The sequence below is a fragment of the Peromyscus eremicus genome, chromosome 19 (assembly GCF_949786415.1).
Source record: "Peromyscus eremicus chromosome 19, PerEre_H2_v1, whole genome shotgun sequence".
In the NCBI taxonomy this organism is placed as follows: Eukaryota; Metazoa; Chordata; class Mammalia; order Rodentia; family Cricetidae; genus Peromyscus; species Peromyscus eremicus.
In genome coordinates, this window is record NC_081435.1 from 67,850,332 (window position 1) to 67,864,360 (window position 14,029).

General features: G+C 47.6%; 1 pseudogene; it reads right to left on the bottom strand.

Annotated features, from left to right (window-relative positions):
* Positions 1–3,308: 3,308 nt before the first annotated feature.
* The window catches only part of LOC131895651 (large ribosomal subunit protein eL14-like), a 56,385-nt pseudogene continuing 45,664 nt past the window's right edge, over positions 3,309–14,029 (bottom strand).

The window sequence follows — 14,029 nt, forward strand, 5'->3', positions numbered from 1 at the left end:
GACCGCGTCTGTTTTTCCAAACTATGGTCCCTGGGTGTCAAACTTCACATTCCCACAACACTGTGAAGATAAGAGCCTCACTGGGCCGTGTAAGTCTACCATAAGATGTGCACCATTTCTTTCTGCTCATAAAACACTTTCACAATATTCTTTTTAAAACTCAAAGTATTAATTTTCCATATTATACCCCCTTAAACTGTTTGCTTCAGCGACTTTCATCATATCCGCAAGTTTCTCAAAATATCACCCTTATTTTATTTCATTGAAGACCCCAGGAAAACACCCTCTCCGCCATGGGGACAGCATGAATGTGCCTCTCTGATGTAATGAGAAAAGAGGCCGCTAGATGGAAACCTCTCTCCATAGCCCCGTGGTCTGTGTGGACTGGGCTTATGGTCCCGTGGTGGGGAAGCACACTAAGGCAAGCTTTGTCTTCCCAAGTTCCCAGAACACACCATTGGCCCTGGGGTGGCATTTTAGAGAGTGTGTGAACCATAGTTTTTATTTGATTACAAGTCTATTATGCTTGACTGATTGTGCATATTTTTTTGAATGTGTGCTAGAAAGAATCATATTTAGCTAGTGATGCAACTCATTTTATGAAGGATGAGACTATATGCCTTTTAAGAAAAGACTGTTAAACACTGGAGGCTGGGTATGGTGATGCACACCTTTAATCCCTGTGCTCAGGAGGCAGAGGCAGGGGAATCTTGGTGAGTTTGAGGCCAGCTGGTTGGTCTACATAGTGAGTCCTGGGCCAGCCACAGTTCCATGGTGAGACACTGTCTCGAAACCACAAAACAAACGAATGCAAGGGAAATGAGCTATGATGGCTGGCGTTACTGTTGTTTGAGTGGCAAGGCTGTGGCTGGGTGGTTGCAGGTACTGGTGGTGGACAAAGCAGGAGGGGCAGCGGAAACCCCTTAACTCAGTGTGGTGGGAATTCTGTTGCTGGAAACAGGTAGAGACTAGCGTCTAATGTGATCTTTGAGAATCCTTCAGCACCAAGGGGGCGATAATTCTACCTCATTTGCTGTTCTCTCGGGCCTCTGAAGCAGGCGGCCTTTGATTTACTTCGTGCCATCAGATAAGCGAAGGGAAGGTCCGCCCCAGGATGATATGGAACTTCATCATGCAGCTAATGCAATCAGGAAGCGGCTCTTTATGGAATTAGGGACCCATCCATGTGAGCTAGGAGTTATGGGTGTCACTGGGGGCTCAGTAGGAGCAGAGGAGGAGGGATGCAGGATCTTTGGGCTACACAGCCATCCGTGAGGCTTAGCTAGATTCTCAGAAACTTGACAATCGGGTTAGTGAATCCCTTAGGGTTTTCTAAGCTTCATTCTGCTTCAAAACTAAGAGGAGCGGGAAGCCTCTTTGTCCCCCCCTCCCAGTGCCTCCCCTTTTCCGTGGAATGTTGCTTGCATATGTGAGTGTATGTGCATGCACGTGGGTATGCATGTGTGGACTCCCAAGGCTTCTTGGGTTATTTGATTTTAGTGACCAGAGGTCATATAATCCTATGGTTCTCATTTTTCTCCTGGAAGAAACAGATATTCTGAGCAGTCAATGTGACTACTTACTAAAGAGGTTACCAAAGGTATTCAGCTTTGGTTCATCTGTAGATTTTCTCTGAGTCTGTTCCCCTGTCTCAGAATTCTTCTGCCCTTGCTCACACACATCTGCGTGTGGCTGCCTTCAGGCAGGGTAGCCACCAACATTATCTGGAAGAAGAATGGATGAAAGGGATGTGGGCCTGCTGGGACTGCTTCTCAGCAGCACACTTGCAGGTTCTGGGGTAGGCGTTCCCACACTTCCTCTGGTGTTGATGTGGACAGCCCCAGCTTTGCATGATGCTGTTTCATAGAGGAGGTTTGTCCTATCATTAAACATCTGCTTGGGGGCGAATAGAAAAGATGTTTTAGAAACATTTACTGAGGAACCAAGTAGGACAATAAGTAAGCTCTGGTTGCCTCATTTTAGGCACTACACAAGCCACAGGCTTCAGGGAGCTGGGGTGACATTGCTGTCATCCACTTACTCCAAACAGGGCACGATGCACATGACTCTGTGCAAGCTTGTCACACCCACACTGGTGGGGGTTCCCGGGTCTGCATTCTGAACTGTCACCACACTGGGGCACAATTGTATCTTCAGATATTACTCACGCACTGTGAAGTTTATCTTTCTGTGTTCACCACCTCCTCCACACAGAGCCTGCACCTCCCTACTTAGTGAACAGAGTGAGGATGGATCTTGAGAGGGGTGCCATCGTGATCCAGAAACAACAGTGGACAGCTTCAGAAGTGGGAAGGAGCCGAGGCTGAATGGAAGTGAGAAAGACCTAGCTTGTCCCAGCAGGGACACGGGAGAGTAGAGAGGAAGAGGGCTGTAGATGGTGGAGGAAGAGGAGCAGCCGCAGCAGGAGAAGCCAGACAGAGCTCGGCCCTGGGATGTGGGTCAGGGTTTGACACCTCCCCTCCTCCCCTCCTCCCCTGCCTCTTCTTTCCCTTTGTTTTCTCCCCTCCATTCCGTATCTCTCTTAAGGAGTATTTATTAGCAGAAAGCTTATTTAGAGGTATCTGTACCTACAAATGTGAAAAATATTCATTACAGGTACACCTCAACTAAATAAATGTAAGATTTTACAAGTGGGTAAAACACCTAAGGAAAGATAAAATCATGTATTATGAAACAGGGGAGACTGAGTATAGACCCAAAGGAATGGAGCCTGGATTTTATGGAGTTGTCCACTCATCCTGTTCACAGTCACACTGTTCACAGTAGCCAAGATGGAACCAAACTGTGTCGATCGACAGATGAGTGGAAAACACACAATACAGAATAGCATTCCTCCCTAAAAAAGAAAGACCTGTGACATAGGTAACACATGGTTGAGCCTTGAGAATGTTGTGACGAGCCTGCCAAAAAAGAGCACCCATATGTGATCCCCTCAAACCCATAGAGACAGAGGGCCGGGGTGGCTGCTAAGGGGCACAGGGAGCCAGAGTTCAATGGGGACAGAGTTTCATCTATATACGATGGAAGACTTCTGTGGGTGGTGGCAATGGATACACAGTCATGCGGATGTTCACCCAGTGCTGAACTGTATGCCTAGAACTAGCCAGGATGGTAAACTAGACAGTCTATATATTTTAACATAGTTTTCAAAACCGACCGAAGGTACATCTGTCCATTTCCAGGAAAGGGTTAGCCCTTCGTGACTTGGTTTTGGAATTCTGGGTATTCCACTCTAGCTAGCTGTTTTCTTTTAGCCAAAAAGAACCTTCATTCCTTTTAAAAACATCTTATGCTTTCTTGCCAGATAGGTGCCTTTGGAGCAGGTGCTTCCTGGGCTGGAATATTCTGACCCTTCTGAGCTTGTGGAGGAGTCCCTGCCTTCTGGGCTGTGGCCTTCTGGGCAGGGGCCTTCTTGCCTGTCCTTATTGCCCCCATCGGTTGGTAGTTTAGCTTCAGCAGCAGCAGCAGCAGCTCCTATAGCCAACTGTTGCTATAGTCATAAGGGCAACTGACATTTTTTTGGCGGGGAGCAGGGGAGTCCAGGAAAGCTTCCAGCATAGCCTCTTTTCGATGCTTCTTAATTTCGTTCTTGATTATTCCGTTCCTCGTTTTCTTTTCTTGCATGACTCTGAAACAATCAAAATCCGTCAACTTGACTTTCCTTTCTCTTGCGTCTGTCTTTTGGTCCTTCTTGTGGTTGTCCATTTTGCATTGATGTCTACCTTCTCCCAAGCTTTTCTTACATGTTTCTGAGAAGGGGTGGGCACTGTGTGGGAACTTGGAAAGGAAGTCAGTAAGTGGCATGCATTTGACAGGGATGGCATGTTCCCTTACCCCACCAAAGCCATGTTCTGACCCACAACACTTAGAGTCATGGCCAGTTTTCCACCATGAAGCCCAGAGAAGACATAGGCCACTGAGCCAAACTCCACAGAAAAAAACCTTGAATGTTCTATCAGTGATGAGAAGAATTGATTCATTTGAGAAATGAATCAATTCTCAATTGGTTCAATTGAGACAGAGTCTCCCTCTGTAGCCCAGGCTACCCTGAAACTTACTACAGAGCTTAGGTTTGCCTTGATCCCTCAGTAATCCTCTTGCCTTAGCTTCACCAAGGTTGGGCACCAGCCATTGTACCCATCTCTGGCTGTGTTTCCAGTGACAAAATCCCAGTGGGTAGGGAATGAGGTACAGAGATGGTCCATAAGCTCCGCTCCCTCTGGAGGGCTCTTGATTACTTCTGTGGCTGCCGTGTGGGCAGGAGTTCAGATGGTTTCCTGAGCATAGACTCTGAGCCCTACCGTGCTGCACACCTTGGAGTCGGAAGCAGGGTCTGAACATACAGAGTGATTGGTTCATTTTCCTTAAACTAAGACAAATGCTTTAAAAAAACTGCACAGCAGACTTCTCGGGAAATAGTACCACTTAGGAGTTTTAACTGAAGTGTTAAAGGTTATAAAAAGATATAAGTTGGGCTTGATGGCTCATGTCTGTCGTCTCAGGACTTGGGAGGCAGGGGTACTAGGGCTACACTGTGATGTCTTTTTCTAAAAAACAAAAAACAAACAAACAACAACAACAAAAAAAACAAAAAAACCCAAGACTCAAACTTTAAAGGCCAAGTTCTCTCCACAGTGGTAGTTTGCCTCAGTAAGGAGGCCAGAGCAGGACAGAATCGGTGGAATCTTCTCAGTGGACCCTTCTCAGTTCACAGTAAAGACTGGCATGTGGAAACATCTGCTGACACCTCTAGGAGACACCTGCTGGCCCTTCCTGGGCAGGGTTTGTTTCTGTCTGAAGTTGGTTTCCAGAAATCTCATGAGAAATACCCCTCCTCCGCCCCTCAGAGAAGTTTAGAGCCTTTAGAGACTTGGGTGACTCGAGACATTTGGCTGAGAGCCTGGCTGTGTCTCACTGCTTCTCCAGGTCGGTTACAGACCCGGGTTCGCTCGGACTCTGTAGGGTCAGGTGGAGAGCCCCCCCCACCCCCCCACTAGGGTTCTGCGGGACATCAGTCTGAGGCCACCACTACTGTATGAGATCCTCTGTTTCCGGGTGAGTTTCTCAACCTACAGGGCCCAAGAGGACGACAACTCTTCTTCCCACGGGTGCTCCGAGCCTTCCCAGAGCAAGCACCTCCTCCAGTGGAAACCCGCTCTTGGCTCCTGTTCCGCTGTCGCCCACAGGATGGCAGCCCGAGCGCTGGAGGAGAGCGAGAGTGTCGGTTAATTTCACAGAAAATTAGAGCCAGTAATGCTGTTTCCAATTTGAAAACAGAAGTCTGAGGTTGTCTCTAGAGACGACTTGTCTTCACCATCCCGACTGCCACAGGAAAAGAAAGTGTGGCTGACAGCGGGCGGCCCCAGGGCTGGCGTGGCCTTGAGCTTTTGCTGGCTCGTCAACATTCGGAGTCTGTAGGGCCCTGCCTCGGGAGCCTGGACCCACATTGTCCAAATTCATATCTAGGAGGCAGGCCCTTCCTGAAGATGTCTCTGGCATTCTGCCTCAGCTACCGACTGCTGCCTCCTGACCCGATGAAGTCTTACCGTCTCAGCTCCTGTTGGCTGGAGGTTGTGGGCTGGGGGCTTGCTCTGATGTACAGTACAAGTTCTGGACAAGCCTCTAACAGCTGCTTGCTACCCTGTTCCTGAAGGGGAACAATGGACTCCATCATGGTCACCTTCATCCACAACAGCACCCCGAGTGGTGCTTTAAGCCCAGGCTTTCATATTTTAAAGACCAAGAATAGTATCCACAGCCCCCAGGCCATTGAAAGCAGGGCTCTCTGGGGGATTGGGTGCACACCACCCAGTAGGTAGCACTTCTGAGTCTCTACCAGTGGCTGGGGACAGGGAACAGAGTCAGCTTCTTTAGGAACACAGGCTGCCACTGCCTGGAAGCACTGTCCAGTGTCCTGTCCCCAACAGGAACTAAACCTGTTGAATCTCAGCTGATCAAAGGAATCACATCAAAGTGACTTCTGAGGTGGCGAGGGGCTTTAAGGCTACATTCTTAACCATACACAGCTCGGGACTCTGCGTAGTGTAGAACTGACAGACTTGGCCTTTTTGGCTGTGGGCTTGCTCTTCAGAACTGCCAGGGTTCATGCTGGTACATCTGGGCTCCAGGCTGTGAGACCGATTGGGTGCCTAACAGGGTGGGCCCAGTGACATCCATTAGCTTTAGAAGCCACAGGCAGAGGAGTCTTACAAACTTGCTGTTAGACAAGAGGCACTGTGGGTATCCTTAGTCTGTGCTGGAGCTGAGGAAGGAACACCCTTTAGCAGAATGAGGCCCCAGATATGCTTGGCTGCCCAGATGCAGCTCTGCTGGTCAGCGAGGAAATGGCCCTGCTATGGGAGGAGATGGTAAATGGAGCCCTGTATGAGCCTCTGTCTTCTGACCCTGACACCATAGGACACTCAGGACATCTGTCCTCTCTGGGAGAGGAAGTGGTCACACAGGCAATGACTTTAAGTCACAGTGGTTTCTCTTCCCTTCATGGGGCTATCTTTTAACTCTACAAAGCAGAAGAGACCATTTTTTTCCCAAAAATTTATTTATATATTTTACACCCCAGTCACAGTTTCCCATCCCTCCTCTCCTTCCAGTTCCTCCCTGCTTCTGCCCTGACCCCCTCTGTTACCCCCCACCCCCCAGTACACTCCTCCTCTGTTTCTGTTTAGGAATGGGCAGTTCTCCCATGAGTATCAACTAAACATGGCATATCAAGTTGCAACAAGAATAAGCACCTCCCCATGTTAAGGCTGGACAAGGTGACCCAGTATGAGGAGTATGGTCCCAAAAGCCAGTAAAAGAGTTGGAGACAGACCCTGTTCCCACTGTTAGGAGTCCCACAAGAGAAGCAAGCTACATAACTGTAACATATATGCAGAATGCCTAGGTCAGTCCCATGCAGGATCCCTTGTTGGTTCAGTCTCTGTGAGCCCCTGTGAGCCCAGGTTAGTTGATTCTGTGAGTTTTCTTATGGTGACCTTGACCCCTCCTATAATTCTTTTTCCCTGTTCTTCTGCAGGATTCCCTGAACTCCGTCTAATGTTTGGCTGCATCTGCTTCCATCAGTTGCTGGATGAAGCCTCTCTGATGACAATTGGGCTAGGCATCAATCTATGTGTACAGCTCAATATCTTAGGAATCATTACATTGACATTTTTTTCCTCTAGTCATATTTGGTTCTGTCCTAGGTCTCTGGGTCATCCAGCCAGTGGGTCCTGGTGCTCCAGGCAGTGTCAGGGGTGGGCTTACTCTCCTGGCATGTAGCCTAAAGGCTACACCAGTCATTAGTTGGCCACTCTCTCAAGCTCTAGGACACCCTTACCCCAGCACATCCTATACGCAGGACAGACTGTATGCTGAAGATTACGTGGCTGGGCTGGTGTCCCATTCCCTCCACTGGAAGTCTTGCCTGGTCACAGGAGATGGCCAGTTTAGGATACATATCTGCTATCGCTAGGAGTCTTAGCTGGGATCATCCTTGTATATTCCTGGGAAATTCCCTTGTACTAGGTTTTTACCTGACCCTGAAATGCTCCCCCTGCTTTCCAGTAATCTCTTTCAGTACTCACTCCCTCCACCGCCGACCCAACCTGATTGCTCCTGTTCCCATCCCCACCCATCTGCAGTCCACTCACAAAATCTCTTCTATTTCCCCTTTCTAGGGAGATCTGGGCATTCACCTATGAACCCTCCTTGTTACCTAGTTTCTCTGAGTCTGTAGATTGTAGCATAGTTATTCTTTATTTTACATCTAATATCTACTTATGAGTGAATACATACCATGTTTGTCTTTCTCAGTCTGGGCTACCTCACTCAGGATGATTTTTTTCTATCCATTTGCCTTCAAATTTCCTGGTATCCTTGTTTTTAACAGCTGAATAATACTCCATTGTGTAAATGTACCACTTTTTTTTTATTCATTCCTCGGTTGAGAGGCATCTAGGCTGTTTCCAGGTTCTGGCTATTACAAATAAAGCTGCTGTGAACATAGTTGAGCAAGTGTCTTTGTGGTATGATTGACCACCTTTTGGGTATATGCCCAAGAGTTGTATAGCTGGGTACTGAGGTAGATCGATTCCCAGTTTTCTGAGAAACTATCACACTGATTTCCAAAGTGGCTGTACAAGATCACACTCCCACCAGCAATGAGGAGTGTTCCCCTTGCTCCACATCCTCTCCAGCATGAGCTGTTGCTTGTAGTTTTGATCTTAGCCATTCTGACAGGTGTAAGATGGAATCTCAGAGTCATTTTGATTTGCATTTCTCTGATGGCTAAGGATGTTGAACATCTCCTTAAGTGTTTCTCAGCCATTTGAGATTCTTCTGTTGAGAATTCTCTGCTTAGATGCATACCCCATTTTTCAACTGGATTATTTGGTTTGTTAATGTCTAGTTTCTTGAGTTCTTTATATATTTTGGAAATCAGCCCTCTGTCAGATGTGGGGTAGGTAAAGATCTGCTATTTTGTCTTATTGATGGTATCCTTTGCCTTATAGAAACTTTTCATTTTCAAGAGGTCCCATTTATTAATTATTGATCTTAGTGGTCTACACTATTGGTGTCTTGTTCAGGAAGTTGTCTCCTGTGCCAATGTGCTCAAGGCTGCCTCCCACTTTCTCTTCTATCAGGTTCAGTGTAACTGGATTTATGTTGAGATCTTTGATCCACTTGGACTTGAGATTTGTGCAGGGTGATAGATATGGATCTATTTGCATTAGAAGAGGCCATTTCTAAAGGCACCGTGTGTGTGTAGAGGAGACCCAAAGGCCCACCAGTCTCACTCTCTCAGGGTCCAGCCTTTGGGTGGGACTTGGCCTCAGGCTGGGGACAGGAAGCTCAGTTCACAGATGGCTACCTTTCGAAGACTGTCATCATAGAGTAGTCTGTCCAGTTTTGGGGGGTAAGGATACTTGTACCCCAATTAAAAGGGAACAGATAGCAACATGGTAAGCTGTGGGTATGTATCAGGGCAGGTGACAGAGAATCCAGTTCGCTGCAGAAGACTTGAAAGGGGCCGACTATAAGTGGTGGGGTGAGTAGGTGGAAGTTAGTGTGGCAGGGCACACTAGAAATGTGGTGGGGACTCTGGGCACAATGACAGGCTTGGAGTAATTTCCAGGATGGCTGAAGAGAGGGTATATTGAGCAGAGGGAGAGGGTCTGACCTCTCATCATCCTTCTGCTAATGAGCTCTGTCATCCAGCAGTGGGAGGTCTTGGCTAAGGAGGTACTGGGCTGAGGAGTGCACAGTCCTGGTTTGGTATCTGTGAGCTGTCCATGGGCAAGTGTTAAGAGATAGCAGGGTGGATCAGGCAGAGCTACCAGGGCCTGAGTCCCAGCACCACAAGCTAGGGAGGAGCCCTGGCTCTGTTGAGCTGGACCCAGCACTGTCAGGGCTCAGTTTATGGATGATGGCCTTGGAAGCAGCTTTTGCTCGGGGCCTGAGAATTCATGCTACCACATGAACATCCCAGTTGCACATAATTTTGAATTAGAAAGAGTTACAACAGGTATTTTTATTTTCCATGAAAGACCTTTTGAGTAAAAATAAATTTCTTAGTTTGGCTGTCCTATTGATTATAATGCTCATTTGGGCGTATAAATTTTAAATGGGGTGGCAGAAAAGAAAACAATCAATTTTACTCACAAAATGATAGGTCTGTTGCTCATCTGCTTATGCTACACTAGAAATGATAATCCTGACCCTACAGGGTGGAAACATTCTCCTTCCCCTCAACATCTAGAGATCTAGAGATGAGAAAGCTGAGCTTAGTGTGTGTGTGTGTGTGTGTGTGTGTGTGTGTGTGTGTGTGTGTGTGTGTATGTGTATGTGTGACATGGTATGGAGGCCACCAGCTACCACAATTCCTCACTGGCAGGATCAGAAGGGAAAGTCACTGTGCCACACAGATCCCAAGACCAGAGTGCCCTCAGCCATCAGAAGTGGCACAAAGGCTGCTGGGTACTCACCTATTCTTTGGTGATTCACCTCTCCTAGGGGTTCATACCTGTTTCTCAGGAATCTGCTTATTTCCTGGGGATCCATTTATTTCCTTGGGACTGGTCTTTTTTCTAGAGATCCCCTAGGGATCCTACCTATTCCCCAGAGATCCACCTCTCAAGGGTTGAGAATCCCAACATGCTAAGCTTGAAATACAAGCTGCTTCAGGGCTTAGAGTCCCCATTCCCTGGGGACCCACCATTCCCCCAGGGAATAGTCATCTGACTATTGCTTCATTGTTCGTTCATGTCTGCATTGACTCCTCCCTGCTGCTTGGTCCCTTGAGTGACATAAAGCAAACAACAAGTTCTCAGTCACCCTTTTCTAGATAGAGTGTGGGTCCTTATTCACAAGGACACTGAGATGTTGAGGTTAGTGTCTGTCTCCCCATCCCATGGTCTAGATGTCGAGCTATCCTGTTTTATAGACTCAGTTTCCTTGACAAAAGAGCAGACTATGGAATTTTTATCATACTGGCCCCAAGAATGACCATTGATAGGGGAAGATGGGAGGTCTCAGCATCACCCAAACCTCATTACCAACATGAAGCGTGATCTTATTAAATAAAATCCTGGAGTCAGATGTTAGGGTGAAAGCTGAAAGATCAGAGAAGCAGGGCAGCAGCCACTCGAGGGTTCTTACCTCTACGACTCCTCAGACCAAATGGGGTACTAAGATCCTGTCTCCCCACCTCATATTCCTGTCTCCACCTCCCTAGTGTTGTGATTAAAGGCATGCACTACCGCTGCCCAGCTCTGTTTCTCTATTAGACTGGTTCGATCCTGTGTAGCCCAGGGTGGCCTTGAACTCTTGATCTTCCTGCTTCCTTCTCCCAAGTGCTGGGATTAAAGGTGGGTGCCACCACTGCCTGGCCTCTATGGTTATCTAGTGGCTAGCTCTGCACTCTGATCTCCAGGCAAGCTTTATTTGTCAGAACACAAACAAAATATCACACAACTCTAGACAAACCTTTTATTGAGCCTAAAGTTGCTACAACAGGGTAAGTATAAATGCCTTACCACACCCCTCATGGCACAGTCCCTCATGCAAATGAAGGACTGTGTTTGCACCAATCACAAGCCATTACAGAAAAGTGCCCCTCCTGCTTGGGGGTTGGGGGTGGGGTGGGGAATGGCCATCTAGAGTTTTCTGAGACCCACCTTGCTTAGAGTGCTGTTTCCAAGGCTAGTCTGGTGGACTTTCTGGAGTTGTCTTCAGCAGAGGGAACAGTGGTCCTCTGCACCTGCAGGAGTGACCTCAGAGAATGACTATGGAGCGGTGGTTCTCAACCTTCCTAAGGCTGTGGCCTTTAATACAGTTCCTTATGTTGTGGTGACCCCTAGCCATAAAATTATTTTCGTTGCTACTTCATAACTGTAATTTTGCTACTGTTATGAATCATAATGCAAATATCTGATATGCAGGATATCTGATATATGACCTTTGTGGCAGGGTCTTTTTGTCCCCAAAAGGTCACAATCCACAGGTTGGGAACCACTGCTATATTGTGTCCAAAGCAGTCTGAGTGTCACAAGGGAAAGCTGGCTGGTAGTCGTAGGATGTGCTTGGCTGACAGCTCCCCAATCGTGGCTGCCAGGCATCAGGGAAGGGGCTGTTGAAGAATCAGCTCTTGATAGTGTTGTCATTCCCAGGAAGCACTGAGAAGGCATTTACAAAGGAAGACAGCCCACTGGCATGAACAGCGCTGCAACCATATTAAAAGTGCTCTGATAACGAGTACTCCCAGGACTCCAGAAAGAGGTGTATCCCTCCAATCTGCCTCCTACCACTCTCCTCTGCCGTCAGGATCTACCTGCTAGACGACGAACAGTTTGATGACAAGTGACTTTTTTTTTTTTTCTGTTTTTGCCTTTTCCAGATCCATGTTAAAAAACACGTGGTCTTCAGTAAGTAATTGTTTAGGGACTGGTTGATTAAGGATGAGTGGAGTGAGAAGGAACATATACTACCTTCGTGTAATTGAGTTCTTACAGGAAGAAAACCTGTTCTAAACACAGGGAGAGGTGATATTTCACAACGGCATTTGAGGAGACCTAGCATTTTCTCAAGGGTGCTCCCCATGCTATTGGTTTCCGGATGCCTTGTTGGAATGCAGTCTGAAATCTGCACCCTGGAGGTGCTGGGTAGCTGGGGTAGGTGCATGTTTGCCACATCCAGGAGCTGGGTTCCATCTACTCTTCTTATGATGTCCACTTGTGTGAAGGTCATGCTGGCAAAGGATAGGTCACTCAGAGGGCTGTGGTCAAATGGACCATTTAGTTTCTTCTTTTAGAACTAGATATTGTGTGAAGAATTTTTATGTAACTTATCATACTTTACTTTTTTATTTCAGGTAGTTTATGCTTTCTGGAAGTTTATAAAATGCTTTAGATTTCATTGCAATGTTTCCCTTTTTTTAAAAAAAAAAGATTTTTGAAGCCTATGTAGATTTTGAAGTCTTAGCTTCTTACAAAGTTCCAGGATAATATAATGCTGTCTCGTTGAACTCTATGAAGGTGACAATCCATGGTTCAGCAGCTCTCAGGATGGTAACTGTGCCATGGAGAGAGGTATAAAGCTCAGCCATGGCCCACGTCACACTAGACCCCAGCACGCTCATGAAACACACTCATCCAGTTTCCAGCCCAGACCTGCTTCCTTGGCTGTCCCTGAATCTGCGTGTCTCTCCTGCTTCGGCTGGGTGAGGACCACTACGTGTCATCATTTCTAACACTCACTACCTTTGTCCTTTTGTGTTGATATTTATACCTTTCCTGAGTCCAAAATGCATGAGGAGCTTAAAATGCCAAGTCAGACCTGTGACAGCAGAGGTAGGATCCAAGTCTGCAGTAAGCACGCGGAAGAGCAGGCACAGGGCAGGGGGTTTGCTCAGTGGCTTGACTCGCATCCTTCTGTACTGGTTGAACCCCGATGAGCAAGGAATGACGTCATGCTGTACTCTTGCCCCATCGGGGCTAGGACTGTTGTCTGCGGACAGAGGGCTCCCTGGAGACTCCTGGGAGGGAGGCTGGGGCTCCAAGCCAGGACAGGTGCAGACGCAGGAGTGGTCTTCCAGGAGAAGGAGCGACACTCTGCCTCAAATTCTCGCTTTGATCCCAAATGTCCTGCCTGACACTTACCCTCGGGAGCTGGCAGGTGGCGAGGATGGGGAGGCTGTGCTGGAGGGACACTTCTCAGCGGGGTCACACAGCTGGTGTGACACAACCAAGTGCACCTGCGTACTTTATCCAGTGGGTGCAGATGGTCACCTGGCCTCACACGCAAGAGAGTGTCCTAATCAGAAGCAGCATGAGCTTCCAACAGGCAGGAAACAGCACCACGGATTAGAATCCTCGTTTCAGGTTGGGGGGATGGCTCAGTTGGTAAAGCATTTGCCATCGTGACATGATGGCTTGAGTTCAAATGCCCACCACATACATTAAAAAGCCAGGTATGGCATACATATGTAGCCCTAGCACTGAAAGATGGAGCCAGATGGATCCCCAGAGCCTGCTGGCCAGCCAGGCTAGCTGAAACAGTGAGCTCTGGGCTCAGTGGGAAATACTGTTTCAAAAAAAGATGGAGAGTGACTGAAGAAAAGATGCCTGGTGTTGACTTCTGGCCTCCATATGTGGCCTCCACAGACACACATGTATGTTCACTCACATATACATGAATATGTAGATATTCATATACCTGCATGCACATACAGTCAAAGACTGCACTATCATGGGATGTGAGGAGACTCTGTGTGAAAAGGTCAAGCTTGGTGTTCATTTGGTGTATATATCAGCTCTACAATCATCTGTTAAACACCTCCTGGGTGCTGAGTTCTATTGTAGGCACCTGTGTGTAGGATCCACATTGATGTCACAGAGAGGTTCTCTTACTTCTCCAAGTGACACTCAGGAGACCAGCATTTTGAGAGAAACCGTCTCACCTGAGACTCTTCAGGCTCTGGGTGGATTCTGACCCTGACAGTCTGACTTCA